Raw genomic sequence first — 16,574 nt, 5'->3', positions numbered from 1 at the left:
TCACAGAGAAGCGACAAGGCAAGAAAACATGCGTACTCAAGGGGTTCGTCGCAAAATGCAGAATTCCCTGCGCCGTGTCAAGTCCTCCGCTGAGACCACCGCAAGGGTTGCAGAAGCTGAAGAACGAATTTCAGCTCTCGAAGATGCCGCAGCTACACAGAAAGATCTAGTCATGGAGGTTAAAGAACAGCGCAAAGATATTCTATGGAAACTCTCCGACCTTGAGAACCGGGCCAGAAGGAATAACTTGCGCGTCTTGGGGATAGAGGAAAACAAGGAGGGCGATGATGTTCGAAAATTCATTGTGGAGCTTTTCGCAGATGCTTTTCCAGAGGTCACCCAATGGGACTGGAATCTTCAGATTCAGAGAGTGCATTGTTTCCCATTCACCAAGAAAAAACAGTCCTCTGCTAGCGCCAATAATCCCTATCCTCGAGCCATTCTGGTGTGCTTTAATAACTTTCTCGCCCGTGAACGCATATTTGACCTAGCCAGACCTAATAAAAAGCGGTCTGCCAAGGGTTGTCAATTCTTTGTCCGTCCGGACTTTTGTGCAGAGACAGTTGACCGTCGCCAGCAAATCTCTTTGTTTCAGGCGAAGGGGGCCCAGGCGTTTTTGCTCTTTCCGGCAAAATTAAAAGTGATTTTCAAGGGCCAGACAAAGTTATTTTTGTCGGAGATATCCGCCAAGGAATTTTTGGATTCAATGTAGCCGAATTGTCTTAGGGATTTTTTTTTTTTTTTTACTTGCAATTGTGGGGCAGGTCTCATCCTATATTGGTTTTTTTTTCTCTTTTAGGTCTTTGGGGATGACCTGTTTCGTATATATGATCCCTTGAACTTTTTTCTTTTGCTAATGACATTCAGGATCATTCCCATCTCTTTCTGTAAGGGAGAAACTGCTGGTCCAGCAGTGTGGGGTGACGCTTACTCAACCATCACAAGGACTCCGGTCCTGTGCTCCGAATGGGGGGAGAGGGGTATGGGGGAGCAACGGGTGGGTGGGTGGGTGGGTTTAGCAGGGGTGGGGAGGGTGGTAGGGTGGGGCCTTTGGGTGGTGTGGTGGTGGTGGGTAGAAGAGGTGGCTAGATTTAGTGATACAGATTTTAGTAGGAGTATTTCAAATGCATTTAAGATGTTGTCAACTCACTTATTTTTCAGGATGGACTGCAGTAACATATTTCATAAAATGCCCAAATTGTCTGTCAGACGTATCGCTCTTTATCATAATCAATGGGAGGTCCTAGATTGAAGCGTAGGATTTTTCATAAGATGTTACAGGTGATGCAGGTGGACCTAATCTGCCTGCAGGAAACCCATATTCCCTGGGGTAGCCGTGGCTATCTCAGATTCTTGGGTTATGATTTAGTGGCTTCCACCCGACAAACTTCTACCATCAGGGGTGTTGCTATTATTCTAAAAACCGGGGCTGGGCGGGTTAAAAGGATAAAGCAGGATAATTCAGGCAGATGGCTAGTCGCAGAATTGTTGGTTAACAATTGTTCGCTCTCTGTATGTTCGATATATGCATCTAATTTAGATGACCCGCAGGTCCTGAGGGATCTAAATTTAGAATTAGCCACATGGCCACACCCATTGATTTTTTGTGGGGACTTCAACATTAATATCCCTAGTCAGCTAGACATTACAAAGCATAGTGCATATGTCGGGCGGAAGTCCCAAGTTTACAAGGCGCTCTGTACTTTGCTTTCTGAACATGGGTTGGTAGATTTATGGCATTATAATCATCCAAATCAAGATGGGTTTACTTTTTATTCAATACCCCACAATAAAATGGTCCGCATTGATTTTATTATCTGAAAGAAACACGTTAGTTAGATTCCTCACCTTAGAATATCCCCAGGCGTCAGACTGGATCCGGAAGATTTTTCGTCAGCAATACCCCTTGCGCGTCGCTAGGCGTCGTCTGCGGCTCCGCGTCCGTCGTCGGCGTCGTGCGCCGGGATGACGTCGTCGGAGTACTTAGACGCCGCCCTCGCGCGCTGACGTCAGTTCTTCTTTTTTCCGCGCCAGTAAGCGCAGATCCGGGAGAGCTACCCCTTTTAGTCTTTTTTGACTAAATCTTTTTGATCATTTTTGATCCCTGTCTGTCGACATCTGGTGCCGGTAGGATGCCTGGGTTCAAGGCTTGTGAAGACTGTCATCGACTGATGTCGGTGACCGATCACCACCGCCGGTGCCTCTATTGCTTAGGCCTCGACCACGACGCGGAGTCGTGCAACGACTGTCAGGCCCTGACTTCGAAGGCTAGGCGGGAGCGGTCCCGCAAGCTTCTCGAGCTTCGCCACTCGGCTCCGCGTCGTGCGCGATCCCGGTCCAGGAGGAGGTCCAAGGATCGCTCGCGGAGCCCTAGCCGACGCCACCATCGATCGTCTGGCTCCAAGTCGTCGGGTAAGTCCAAACACTCAAAGAAGTCCAAGAGGCGACATCGCTCTTCGGACTCCCCTCGCCGGTCGCGCGACTCGGCCGAGGGTCCAAGTGGTTCCACCCCCGCGGCTCCGGCGGAGCCGCAGGTGCCGCGTCCGCCCCCATACCTTCCGGTCCCTGGGGCTGACGCGGCGCCGGCGGAGATCAGTGCCTTCCTCTCGGCCATGAGGAGCCTGGCCCCGCCGTCGACGCCCGCTGGCGCGCCTTCGGGCCCCGCGGGCTCGACTGGGCGACCTCGCGTGCCGGCGGCTCCGGCCCCGGCGCCGTCGACGACTCCGGTCTCGACGCCGCAGGTCCCCGCGGGGCCCATGCCTGGGCCCCAGTCGACGCCGGTTGACCTTGTCACTCCTCCACCGGCGCCGACGCCTGAACCACCGACGCCGTCACCGGCGCCGCCGACGCCGACGCCTGTGACGCCGACGCCCCAGTTTAGCCCTCATCCGGACCCGACGCCGGCACGGCGTCCGCCGACGCCGCATCCGACGCCGCTAGAGACCTACCATCTCTACAGTCCGGTTCCGATCATTCCTCCTGTTTATCAGGAATCGGAAGAAGGGGGCGACTGGGAGGGGTTCGAGGACCCTCTGGCTGTTCAGTCACAGCTTTCTCAGGACTGGGCAGATGAGCTGGGGGAGGCCAGCGGGCTGGACACCTCGCCAGACGCTGGATTCACTTCTCCTCCGACCGTGGCTTCGGAGGAGGGTGCAGCATTTTCTGTGGTGCTGCGCAAGGCGGCTGAGGCCCTTGGGCTCGAGTTGCCTGCCGTGGCTGTGAGGACCAACATCCTCACTGAGGTGCTTCAAACCTCAGCAAGCTCCACTGAGCCTCTGCTGCCGTTTAACGAGGCCCTCACTGACGTTCTGCAGGGCACCTGGTCCAAGCCCTCCACAGTTCCTCCTGTGGATAGGAACGTTGCCAGGCGCCACCGCCCTGCTCCGGGCGACCCCAGCTTCCTGTCCCAACACCCCACCCCCGAGAGTCTGGTTATCCAGGCCTCTACTTCCCAATCCTCCTTCCCGACCGCTCCGCCGGACCGGGATTCCAAGAGACTCGAGCAGTTTGGCAAGAAACTGTTCTCGTCCCTTAGTTTGGGCCTGCGGTCTTTAAATACCGCCTGTCTCTTGGACCGTTATTCCCATTCTCTGTGGGATACGGTGGAGGACGTGCTGCCCCTGTGTCCGGAGGAGGTCCGGACGCGTCTTTCCCAGGCTCTGGCCGATGGGAGGGATGCAGCACGGCACGCCATAAGATGTGGGCTTGACACCACGGACTCGCTAGGTCGGGCGATTTCCACCACGGTGGCGCTCCGCCGCCACGCCTGGATGCGGTCCACGTCCTTTTCCGGGGATGTCCAGAACACCCTCATGGACATGCCCTTTGATGGCACTCGCCTGTTTGGTGAGAAGGCGGACAGTGCGCTGAACCGCTTTAAGGACTCCCGGGCTACGGCCAAGTCCTTGGGCCTCTCGGCTCCGCGGGCGCACACCTCCGCTTTTCGCCCCTTTCGTGGCCAAGGAAGGGGCGCCTCCTCACGTCCGCAGAGCCACCAGCCGCAGAACCAACCTGCGCGCGGTCGCGGACGTGGCTTCCGCCGTGGCGGAAATGGAGGCCGACGTGGTCAGCCCACATCCACCCCGGCAGCATCCGCCTCAAAGCCTTCCTAGTCCGAGCTTTCAGGCCCATACCACGCCAGTGGGCGGCAGAGTTCGCCATCACCTGCCCCACTGGCGGTCCATAACATCGGACAGGTGGGTGCTGCAAATCGTCCGAAGGGGCTACTCCCTCCCCTTCGAGACGACCCCTCCAGCCATGCCACCGCAGCACCACCGTATCTCGGGGGATCATTTGGATCTTCTCCGCGAGGAAGTTTCGGCTCTCTTGGCCAAGGGGGCCGTCGAGCGCGTTCCGAGTCCAGAAGTAGGTCGTGGTTGTTATTCCCACTACTTTCTGGTTCCCAAGAAGGGCAAGGGGGGCCTGCGCCCTATCTTGGACCTCCGGAACGTCAATGCCTTCCTCCGAAAGGAGAGGTTCAAGATGCTCACGTTGGCTCAGGTTTTAGCTGCCCTAGACCCTGGAGACTGGATGGTAGCGTTGGACTTGCAGGACGCATATTTCCATATCCCCGTCCTGCCGGCCCACCGGCGTTACCTGCGGTTCACGGTGGGCCAAGAGCACTTTCAGTTTACCGTGCTCCCCTTCGGCCTCACCAGTGCCCCTCGGGTGTTCACGAAAGTGATGGCGGTGGTCGCAGCTCATCTGCGCAGATCAGGGGTCCCAGTCTTCCCCTATCTCGACGACTGGTTGTTGAAGGCGGGCTCGCCCCAGGCAGTCGTCTCCCACCTCCAGACTACGGCGGATCTCCTGCATTTGCTGGGGTTTTCCATCAACGTGCCGAAGTCACACTTGAGTCCCTCTCAGAAGCTCCTCTTCATCGGAGCGGTTCTCGATTCGGCGCAGTTCCGGGTCCATCCTCCGGAACAGCGGGTCCGGGATATACAGGCCCTGATTCCCATCTTTCGGCCTCTATCCCGGGTTTCGGTCAGGCTAGTGTTGCGGCTTCTGGGGCTGATGGCCTCCTGCATCCTACTAGTGCATCACGCCAGGCGGCGCATGCGGGCTCTGCAGTGGGACCTGAAGTTTCAGTGGGCCCAGCATCACGGCAACCTGTCCGACCATGTCTTGATCTCGGAGGGTACTGCACAGCAGTTGCAGTGGTGGCTCACGGACCGCGAGTGGGTCAAGGGCAAGAGCCTCTCCCTTCCCCAACCGGAGCATGTCGTAGTGACGGATGCGTCCCTCCTGGGATGGGGTGGCCATATGGGAGAGGCGGAGATCAGAGGCCTCTGGTCTCCGGCGGAGTCTCGTCTCCACATCAACCTGTTGGAGTTGAGAGCGATCCGGCTTGCACTGAAAGCCTTCCTTCCCTCTGTCAGGGGAAGTGTCGTGCAGGTGTTCACGGACAACACCACCGCCATGTGGTACTGCAACAAACAGGGCGGGGTGGGGTCGTGGACCCTTTGTCAGGAGGCTCTGCGCCTCTGGACATGGCTGGAACACCAGGGCGTCACCCTGGTGGTTCAACATCTGGCGGGCTCTCTGAACGCCAGAGCAGACGAACTCAGCCGCCGGTGCATGATGGATCACGAATGGCGTCTGAACTCCGAAGTGGTGCAAGGCCTCTTTCAGCAGTGGGGAGAGCCTTGGTTAGATCTATTCGCCACCGAAGAGAACGCGCAATGTCAGCAGTTCTGCGCGTTGGAATTTCCAAGGCGGCACTCGCTCGGCGACGCTTTTCGTCACGAGTGGAGTTGCGGTCTGTTGTACGCCTTTCCGCCTATACCACTTCTGCCCAGAGTGCTGAAGAAGATCAGGCGCGACCGGGCCCAAGTCATCTTGGTGGCTCCGGATTGGGCACGAAGATACTGGTATCCCGAGCTACTCAGTCTGTTGACCGATCCCCCGATACGTCTGCCCCTTCGGGAGGATCTTCTGTCGCAGCAGCAGGGGACGGTCCTCCACCCGAACCTGTCCAGCCTCCACCTCCATGCGTGGAGATTGAGCGGCGGCAGTTGATGCCATTTGACTTGCCTCCTGAAGTCTGTGATATCATTCTGGCAGCCAGGCGTCCCTCCACAAAGTCGGTATACGCCTGCCGGTGGAACAAATTTGTGGCATGGTGCACAGCAAAGGCTGTGGATCCCCTTTCCGCCCCTCTTTCTGAGGTTCTCCTCTTCCTTCTTTCTCTGGCCCGGCAGGGCTCTGCCCTGGGCACCCTGAAAGGTTATCTTGCTGCCATCTCCGCCTTCTTGCGGCTTCCTGATCAGCCTTCTCTTTTCAAGTCCCCTGTGGTTACACGCTTTCTCAAAGGCATTACACACACGTTCCCTCCTGTCCCTTTTGTAATGCCTCAGTGGGACTTGAATCTGGTTTTGACATTCCTGATGTGCGCTCCCTTCGAGCCTCTTCACAATTGCCCTCTTCGTCTTCTAACTCTAAAGACTGCTTTTCTGGTAGCCATCACCTCGGCTAGACGGGTGAGTGAGCTCCAGGCTTTATCTTCAAAGCCTCCTTTTCTATCTGTTCATCCGGACAAGGTTGTCCTTCGGCCTCGTCCCTCCTTTCTTCCTAAAGTGGTGACTCCATTTCACCTTGGGCAGTCTGTCACCTTGCCCACCTTCTTTCCGCCTCCGCATCCTTCCAAAGAGGAAGAGAGGCTCCACCGTCTGGACCCGAAACGTGCGCTCTCCTTTTATCTGGACCGCACAAAACAGTTCCGGGTGGACGACCAGCTTTTTGTTGGGTACGTGGGCGCTAAGAAGGGGAAAGCTGTGCACAAACGAACCATCTCTCGGTGGGTCGTTTTGTGTATAAAAATCTGCTATTCCTTGGCTAAAAAGGACCCTCCTGTTGGGCTGCGCGCCCATTCTACTCGGGCCACGGCGGCTACTACTGCCTTGGGACGGGGAGTCCCTTTGCAGGACATCTGTCAGGCGGCGACGTGGGCTTCGCTACACACGTTTGCCAGGCATTATTGCCTTGACAGCCAAGTCCGGAGGGATGGCTTCTTTGGCCGTTCTGTCCTCCAGGACTTTCTGGTGTGATCTTGGTTCGCAGACCCACCACCGGGGATGGTATTGCTTGGGTATCTATTCTAAGGTGAGGAATCTAACTAACGTGTTTCTTTCAGATGAACAAGTTACTAACCTTCGGTAACGATGTATCTGTAAGAAACATTAGTTAGTTAGATTCCTCACCGACCCACCCATCCTCCCCGTTCTGCGAACTGACATCTAGGGTTAAGGTTGTCCTTTCAGGCCCCTAGATTTTATTTTTTGGCACCAGTGTCGGTCTTTGCATGGCTCTGCGTTCCTGGCGCGGAAGGCTATGTACAAGAACTGACGTCAGCGCGCGAGGGCGGCGTCTAAGTACTCCGACGACGTCATCCCGGCGCACGACGCCGACGACGGACGCGGAGCCGCAGACGACGCCTAGCGACGCGCAAGGGGTATTGCTGACGAAAAATCTTCCGGATCCAGTCTGACGCCTGGGGATATTCTAAGGTGAGGAATCTAACTAACTAATGTTTCTTACAGATACATCGTTACCGAAGGTTAGTAACTTGTTCTTTAGGTCTACTGAAGTTGTGGGGTTTACCAAGATTCAAACCAATCCCCGGACCATATCTGATCACAACCCCATCATTTTTAGTTTTCCATGGGACTGTCCCGCTAATCAAATTAGATCATGGACCTTTGATAGGAAACTATTATTTGATAAATTATATCAGGAACGGTTGTTGGTTTGGATCCCAGAGTTTTTTAAAATTAATAGCTCCACAGCATCGGTTGGCATTGTCTGGGATACTTTTAAAGCCGCCCTGCGCGGCGAAACTAAGAGAATTGCGTCTTATCGCTGGCAAACAGAACAACAGACTGTTAAAATTAGAGTAGCAGCGCTTCAACAAGCAGAGTTGGATTTAAGTACCAATAATCGTAGGGGGGAGGATGTAACAATAAGTCAGAAATCGGTTGCTTTAGCAAAGGCTAATCTTTTGGAGCCTTTCTATGAGGATATAGCAGCCAAGTATTTCCAATTTTGATCTTCAATGTATGAGGTGGGGGAAAGGGCTGGAAAGGTTCTAGCAAAACGCCTACAGCAAAGGGCAGTAGCTAGTCAAATTCTTAGGGTCAAGGATCAGTCCGGCATTATTCAAGACTCACCTAGAGGTGTTGTAAATACTTTTGTTGATTTTTATTCGATCTTGTATACCGAGGAGTCAAATATAATTGAGCAGCAACAAACCCGGTTGGCGCAATTCCTTGAATCTCTCGATACTCAGAAGGTCACCGCCGATCAGAATCCAATTCTCGCAGAACCTATCAGCTGGGAAGAAATTGTGGCTGCTATAAAATCTCTTTCCAACGGTAAAGCAGCGGGGCCGGATCTTATCCATCTTGAATTCTATAAGACCTTCTCACATTTATTTAAGCGGCAGTTGCTAGAGGTTTTTCAACTTGCCCAGACGGGGGCTATCCCTGATTCCTGGCGGCAGTCGACAATTGTTTTGTTCAAGAAGAAGGATAAGGATGAATTAAACCCTGCATCATATCGGCCCATAGCGCTAATAAATACTGATAGCAAAATTTATTCAAGGATTTTAGCTTTTCGTTTAGCGCAAATAATTCTTCCCTTAGTTTCCATTCGCCAGCAATGGTTTATTCCCGGCAGGGATACGACTGACCATATTAGGCGGGTTATTGCCCTCCTAGATTGGGCTAAGGTGACAAATTCTCCCCTCGGGGTGATCCTGTTGGACGCCGAGAAGGCGTTCGACAGGGTCTCCTGGGGGTATCTATGGGCTGTTTTGCACTGGAAGGGTCTAGCGCCGGAATTTATTCAGGCTCTACAAGCTTTGTATATATCCCCAACCACTAAAATACGTATTTCAGGGAATGAATCATGTTATGTTTCTATTAGCAGGGGCACCAGACCAGGATGCCCCTGCTCTCCCCTTCTTTTCGCTTTATTTATTGATCCTTTTTTGTCTTTGATAGAAAAATCCCAAAATATCTCTCCAATTATTGTTCATGGAATTGAATATAAGGCATTGGCATATACCGATGACATAGTGGTACTAACAGATAATGTCGCCGGTTCTTTTGCGGCATTGGAGATTCTGGCAGCCCAATTTGGCTCAATCTCGGGCTATAAGCTAAATATTGCAAAGACGCAAATTCTACAAACATCGGCCATGCCAATATTCCTAGTCCCTATTAGTGCACAGGCAACATATTTGGGTATTCAGATTTCGGCTGATGTTGAGCAGATTTCGGATTTGAACTATTCTTCTGTTACTGATCTGCTCCACAATAAGCTAGAAAGACTTGATCATCTGCATCTTTCTTTATTTGGGCGCTGTAATATCCTCAAAATGTTTGTCCTTCCTAAATTTTTATATTTATTTAGATCTATTCCACTTCTAATTTCCAATTCTACTTTAATAAGAGCTGAAAGGATCAGTCAAAGGTTCTTATGGGCGTATCGTAAGCCAAGAAGGGCCACCAAATGGACCTGTCTCCCGCAGGACCGTGGGGGGTGGTCAGTCCCGAACTTAGCATATTACTATTGGGCAGCTATGATTCAACATTTCGTTCTTCCGCTATTAGGGGAGACTGCCGAGATTCCGCTGCATTTGGTGCCATCAGTATATTCAATTGCATTAGGAGATGCCACAAAAGGAATACTAACACGCATTCTTGAGCCAAGTTATTTAAAAAAAAAAACAGATTTAAGGTGGCGTGGGCACTATTCGCGATTTGGCAAAAAGTGCGGCGTCATTTTCATATCCCTAAGCTTAATTATTACACGCCATTAAATGCCTCTGGATTCCTTCAAGTAATATTTCAAGAGGGTGTAGTCTCCATCTGGGCTTCTCAAGGTCTGAGGGATATTGGAGATTTGGCTGACTCTTGCCTGATGGCCTCATTTTTGTCTTTAAAAGACAAGTTTCAACTACAGTCTAATCATTTTTTCAAATATTTACAATTTAGAAGTTTCCTTGATAAAAAAACTCCTGTTGAACCCAACTTTGTTTGATAAAATTATAATTGTGGAATTAGTAAGAAGGAAAGTAAAAATTGGGATTTTATATCAGTCTTTTCTGTCTCAACTCCCAGATGACTTAGCCGATCATAATAATAAATGGGCGATTAAATTTGGAGTACCTTGTGTTGATTTAAAATTCCCATTGACGTTAGCTAGGTCCGTTCTGGTTTCCGGTACTCTAAGCACCCAAAGTTATATGGCTATGGTCAATCTTTATTACACGCCTGCAAAACTGGTCAGATGGGGGGCTGTTAGTGGGGGTAAAAGCTCATTCTGTGCAAGATGCAAATTCCCATCTTCAGATTCCCTTCACATGTTCTATGACTGCCCTGAGTTGTCACTCTTTATCAATCAAATCGAAACCTTTCTCATGCAGATCACTCAATCCTCAATTAAAATTTCTGCAGAAATGGTAATTACTGGCTATCAATATTCCACGGCCCCTGAAAGATCAAGATATATGCAGGCTTTCTGGTTTATTGCAATGGCAATGGTGAGACTCTGTATCACATCTCTCTGGATAAATCCTGAACCGCCTACCTTTTGTCACTGGCAGGCCAGGATGTTGGCCTGGTTCAAATTAGAGACTTCTGTACAAAAGTTAAGAGGGAAGAGACGACGTTTAGTTGCTTCTAAGAACTGGGCTCCTTTTGAAGAGTGGTTGACAAATTAATATTGTACTTCAGTTAATGTATCGTTTTCTATGTATATATTTCTGTATGACTTTGGTTGTAGTGTTTAATTAACAATGTATTTCAGTTGTACAATTTTCTATGTATATATGTTTGTATGATTTTGGTTCCAGTGTTAATCTCTCTCCCACCACCATGGGATAAAACAAAAAAAACAATAAAAAAAAAAGAAAAGGCAAGAAACCTTAGTTTGGCATATTCAGAAAGAGCTGTTTCGTAAAACAAAAGTTTTGAGTGTATTTAAAGTGTCCCAAATCTCTCTCTCTCTGTCTCTCTCTCTCTCTCTCTCTCTCTCTCTCTCTCTCTCTCTCTCTCTCTCTCTCTCTCTCTCTCTCTCTTTCTCTCTTTCTCTCTCTTTCTTTCTCTCTCTCTTTTTCTCTCTTTCTCTCTCTCTCTCTCTCTCTCTGCCTTCTACAAGAGACACACCTGCTCCCCAAAGACTGCCACCGGCTCCGATCCCGAGCCTTTCCGATACAATTTTTCTCTTCCAGGCCCTCTAAGACTGCAAGGGTAGCTATATTGGGCTCCAGGGCTTTTCGAGGAAAAGTGGTGCAGAAGGAGGCCGAGATAAAAGGCAGACTGCTTACTTACCAATTCACCATAGAGGGATACTCACTGATTGTGGGGTCTGTCTATGCCCCAAATGAGGGCCAGGAACACTTTCTACATGAGGCCCTCACTGAGGCGACGGCGACTCAGGAACGCCACATACTGATAGGGGGTAATCTTAGCTTGGTGTTCAATAATGACCTAGATAGATCTGCGCACAGCACACAGGTCAAGTTGGTGCCCTCTCGAGTTCGGGGCTTTCTAGGCTAAATGATCTAGTGGACTTGTGGAGACAGCACCAACCTCAGCTACGAGAGTTGTCATTCTACTCTACCGCTCATAAAACACATGCCCGGTTGGATTACTTTTTAGGCTCGAAGACCCTTCGGGACATTGCACTCTCTGCGGACATCCTGGTTGCGGCCCTGTCCGACCACGCTCCTGTGGTGGTTACACTGGCCCTCCCACTGACTCAACGACCGACTAGACATTGGCGGCTACATGATACCCTCCTCCACCGACCAGACACAGTTGCTCAGATACAGCGTACACTGGACGATTACCTGTTACACAACAATAATCCTGATACAGCCCTGTCCGCCAGATGGGAAGCCCTAAAAGCGGTTGTTAGTGGAGAACTAATCGCTATTTCCTCTGCATATAATGCAGAGCGTAAACGGAAGAGGGAGGACCTGACACAAAAAGTGTGTGAGTTGGAGCAGATGCATCAACGCTCCGGTGCCCTTCGCATTTGGCGACGATTGAGCGTGGCTCAAGCGTAATTGGCTGCCATTGACCGTGACAAAGCGGAATACGCTGCACTGCGTCTGCGATATTCCTTTTAAGTCGGGGGTGACCAGTGTGGGCGACTACTAGCGCACAAGCTCAGGGAGGTGAGGTAGCGCGAGGGAATTCAAGAGATTAAAGACCACACGGGAACACTACGCTCGGATGACGCGGCTATCGCCGAGACCTTCTGCACATTCTATGCACAACTTTATGATGAGCAGCCTCTAGAGAGGGCGTACATAGACAATTACCTGTCACAGGCTCATCTTCCTGCTCTGACCCTGGAGCAGGCGGCACACATAGAGAGGGAGATCAGACCGGAGGAAGTAATAGCGGCCATAGCTCATTTGAAGTTAGGCAAATCGCATGGCCCTGACGGCTATAGGGCAGCTTTCTACAAACCATTCTGCTCCACTCTTACCCCCTTGCTTACCCGGCTCGAACTCTTTTGCAACACCTGGGGCGATTCCCTCCTCCATGTTGGAGGCAGCGATGGCTGTCATCCTCAAACCAGGGAAGGACGAGACGAGTTGCGAGTCCTACCAGCCTATGTCACTTCTAAAAGTTGATCTGAAGCTGTACACCGGAATATTAGCAGCACGACTAGCACTTCAAATGCCGGGGCTTATCGACCCTGATCAGTCCGGATTTATCCCCCAGAGGCAGACGAGTGACAATACGAAGAGGGTTACACACCTCATAGAAAAGGCCACCCGTATTCCAGGCGATTATATGCTCCTTACCACAGATGCGGAGAAGGACGTTGATTGGGTCCACTGGCCTTACCTAGAACCAGCAATGACTCACATGGGCATAGGGGAAAAGATGCGGACACACATTCTCAACTGCTACCGCTCCCCTACAGCTACAGTGCAGGTCAACAGGCACACGTCCACCCCATTCCCTATCAGAAGAAGCACGAGGCAGGGATGCCCCTTATCGCCTCTACTCTTTGCCCTTTATATGGAACCCATGGCACAGAGTCAGGGATCACCCCCACATCACGGGCATTCGCTTTGGAGGGAACACCCACACTGTAAGTCTATATGCAGATGACGTCTTGGCCACTCTAGCAGACCCCGAGACCGCTCTGGGAGCCTTCCTGGAAGAATTAGACTCTTTTGCGTGGCCACCGGGTTTAAGGTCAACCTTGCGAAATCTATGGCATTGAATCTCTCGCTTTTACCTCAGATGCAAGCATCCCTTCAGGCTCGGCACCCTCTGCAGTGGTCTGATGACGTTGTCCCCTACTTGGGCATACAGCTGGCCCCCACCTTGCAAGTCATGAGGTCGTTCAATTACTCCCAGCTCCATACGCAGATCCGCACTGACCTGCGGAGATAGAAACACCATCCAATCTCGTGGCTAGGGCGAATTGCGGCTATTAAGATGACGATCCTACCTAAAATACTGTACCTCTTTCAGACACTTCCCTTGCAACCCCCCAGGGACTGGTTGAACCGGGTACAGTCAGAACTCTCTCTCTTCATCTGGCAAGGGCGCAAACCTAGGATGAAAAGGATGGTCAGCTTTCTCCCACCTAATGAAGTGGGCCTTGGGATTCCGGATCTCGCGCTCTATTACAAAGCCACACAGCTTCGATACTTGGTCGAATGGAGTCGGGCGGAGTCAGCGAAACACTGGCTCTTTCAGGACTGCGCGGTTGCCGGTACATCTCTTATGAAGATTCCCTTCCTCCGGAAGTCCCAACGGCCGCCCAACTTGTACGCCTCTCACGTGACACGCACTACCCGATCAGACCAGTAAACGCTACGACCTAACGACTTTCCCCTCCCCACTCACACCTCTTTTCGATAACACAGACTTTAGCCCTGGGATGGGTTTGCTGTCCTTCCCGTTGTGGAGAGAGGCCGGGTGCCGAGCTCTGGGCCTTTTATTTGATAAGGGGGATATCATTCCCTTCTCGCAGCTCAGGGCCAACCATGGCCTCCCAGAATCCGAACGGCTACACTACCTACAGGTGCTACACTAGGCCCGACAACCGCACACAGGCGAGTAGACTTCTCACCACCTACGAACGATGGCTCATCACACGGTCTTCCGATAAGAAATTGACTTCCGACCTGTACAAAATGCTTTTGTCTCGTTGTACTCGCACCCATCACACAGGCCGCGCGCGTTGGCATGTGGACCTTGGCCGTAATCTCAGTACCAAAGAGTGGGAGGGAGCATGTTATAGGGCACGCCACACAGCCAGTCACGTTGGCCTTACTGAAACATTTACCAAGCTTGTATACTACTGGTACTATACCCTGGAGAGACTTCACTAAGCTGACACTACACAAAGCCCTGATTGCGGGAGGGGATGTGGGAAGAGGGGTACATTGGTCCTCCTTTTATGGGAATGTGAACACTTACGGACTTACTGGACGCAAATACTTGATGATGTCGCCAAGCACCTTGACACGGAACTCCCCCGGCTCCCTGCATATTTTCTCCTAGGGTTACCAAACCCGTTCACTCACCCTCTGAAATCTCAGAGAGGGAAGCAGATTGCAATAGCCATCCAGAACATACTGACACACTAGAGATCCCCCCCAAATTCCAGCACACACAGGGTGGCTTCAGCAGCTGTGGCATGTCATGGAAAAGATTTCCCTTACTGTGGCTGGAAAGGGTTCAGCTTTTAGAGACCTTTGGCAGCCATTACGGACCCTACTTGTTCTGGATTTCCGGGAGCTGACTTGCTCCAGGTATTTGCGCCTCTTGCGACTTAGCACACCAGATCCCTCCACGTAGGTAGGACTGGCTTCAGGAACAAAACCTAGTGCAGCGACATAGAGGTTGTGGGGTGGAGGGGGGCTCTCTTTGAGATTTTCCCACTTTTTCCTTTTATCCCTTTTCTCTGGGAGTGGGGTGGGAATGCTTTAGTTATCTACTGTTACCCGTTGTTTCAATGCAACTGCTAATATACGCGGCGGGGCTCTGCATTGTTTCAATAAAAAGATTTAAACCATAAAGAAAAAAGACTTTTTTGGGTCTTGCAGGACTGCGGGGGGCTCCAAGACCAAGGCTTGGGGGGGTCATGGTATTCAGACCTGCCCCCTTTTCATTTTTTTAAAACATTTTTTTTGGGGGGACTGTGCTGAAGCAGAGTCCCAAGATGCCTGCCAATACTTCCTGGTTGAACTGTTGGCAGGCAATCAGAGCTCCGCATTTCCCTGCACCAGCTTATTTTTCGTGAAGTTGTTGCAGCCACAGATATTGTGAGGAGTTGGCCTGGCATATGCTGGTCACTAGTTCTAGTGGCCACCTTGCACCAGTCCAATTCGAGTCTTATGGTAGATAGGTTTAAGACAACCTTTTAAAGAAAGCTATCCTAGTGGTAGCTGTGGAGAGCAGCCTTCAGGCTAAGTCTCAACCAAATATATATGTATTTATTTCTAGATACACTCTACTAATCTCTTTATGAGATTAGAACCCAGATACACATTCAAATGTCAACAGTTCTCAATAAATTAAGCACAAATATGGCTGTAGCCCTAGGGGCGTACCAGACCATATACTAAGAAAATGGTTTAACAAAGTCGACTTGCAAAATGACAAAGCCTAGGGCCTTGGGAATCACTGGGGCTTCACTACTGCAGTGTTAGCAGGTAAGTAACAAGCCCACGGGAGACACGCGCAGTGTCTAAACACAGCCGCGGGTTTCCTATAGGTTACAATGGAGCAAGTCGCGGTTTGTAGTTTTAGGGCACTTCGAAGAAGTCAACAAGAATGCCACTTACTGAGTAAGTATTTCGAGGGCCAACACACACTTGGGCACCAGAGTGCAGGGAAGCCGGGTGCATAGGTGTCTTTTGGTGTCGGGGCGCGATGCTGTTTTCAATGGAGACCAATGAAGACTTGCTGCTTGAGACAACTGAAGAGGTGTCCGCTGGAATCCGAAGGTGGATTGAAGATGAAGAGGACCTGAAAATTGAGGGGACAGTGTTCAAAGTCACTTGCCAGTGACCGGTGGCCAGCAGGATGGATGACCAATGATGTTGCGTCGTTTCAGGTCGTCGATGGTGATTTGTCTCTTCGCTCACGAGGTCCAGGAGGGATCGAAGATGACCAGCAGCTGGATTCGGAGTGTCCCACGACGTCTGCAGCTGATGACGGTGGCGCCAACAAGCCTTGGCAACTGCAAGTCTCGTGTGGACTGTAGATAGTCGGTGATGCAGACCAGCAAGGTCTGATGGACTTACCCAGCGAGGGTAAGTGAGACCAGGCCCGGAGCAACCAGGAGAGCCCTTGAAGTCGATGAGAAAGTCTTTGGGTGAGTCACTAGCCAACGGGCAAGTAACCGCGAAGACGCCTTTGCAGGAAAAGTTTCACAGGAGCCCACGGTCACTCGGGACGGGGTAGCTGATTTTCGGAACCAGACCTGCTAGGGACTTGGACTACAGATGGTCCAAAGCACAAGTTCGTAGAATGTTGTTTAGGGTTTGCACTCGAAATTAGTGCACGGTTCCCTGGTATTGCTGT

General features: G+C 51.2%; 1 protein-coding gene across 14 annotated transcripts in view; it reads left to right on the top strand.

Annotated features, from left to right (window-relative positions):
• UBR4 (ubiquitin protein ligase E3 component n-recognin 4) overlaps positions 1-16,574 on the top strand; it is a 1,980,383-nt gene that overhangs the window by 1,527,672 nt on the left and 436,137 nt on the right. The window lies entirely within an intron of this gene.

This window comes from Triturus cristatus, chromosome 1_2, assembly GCF_964204655.1.
Source record: "Triturus cristatus chromosome 1_2, aTriCri1.1, whole genome shotgun sequence".
NCBI lineage: Eukaryota > Metazoa > Chordata > Amphibia > Caudata > Salamandridae > Triturus > Triturus cristatus.
Note: the sequence above shows the minus strand (reverse complement) of the source record. Positions and strands in the feature narration are given on the sequence as shown.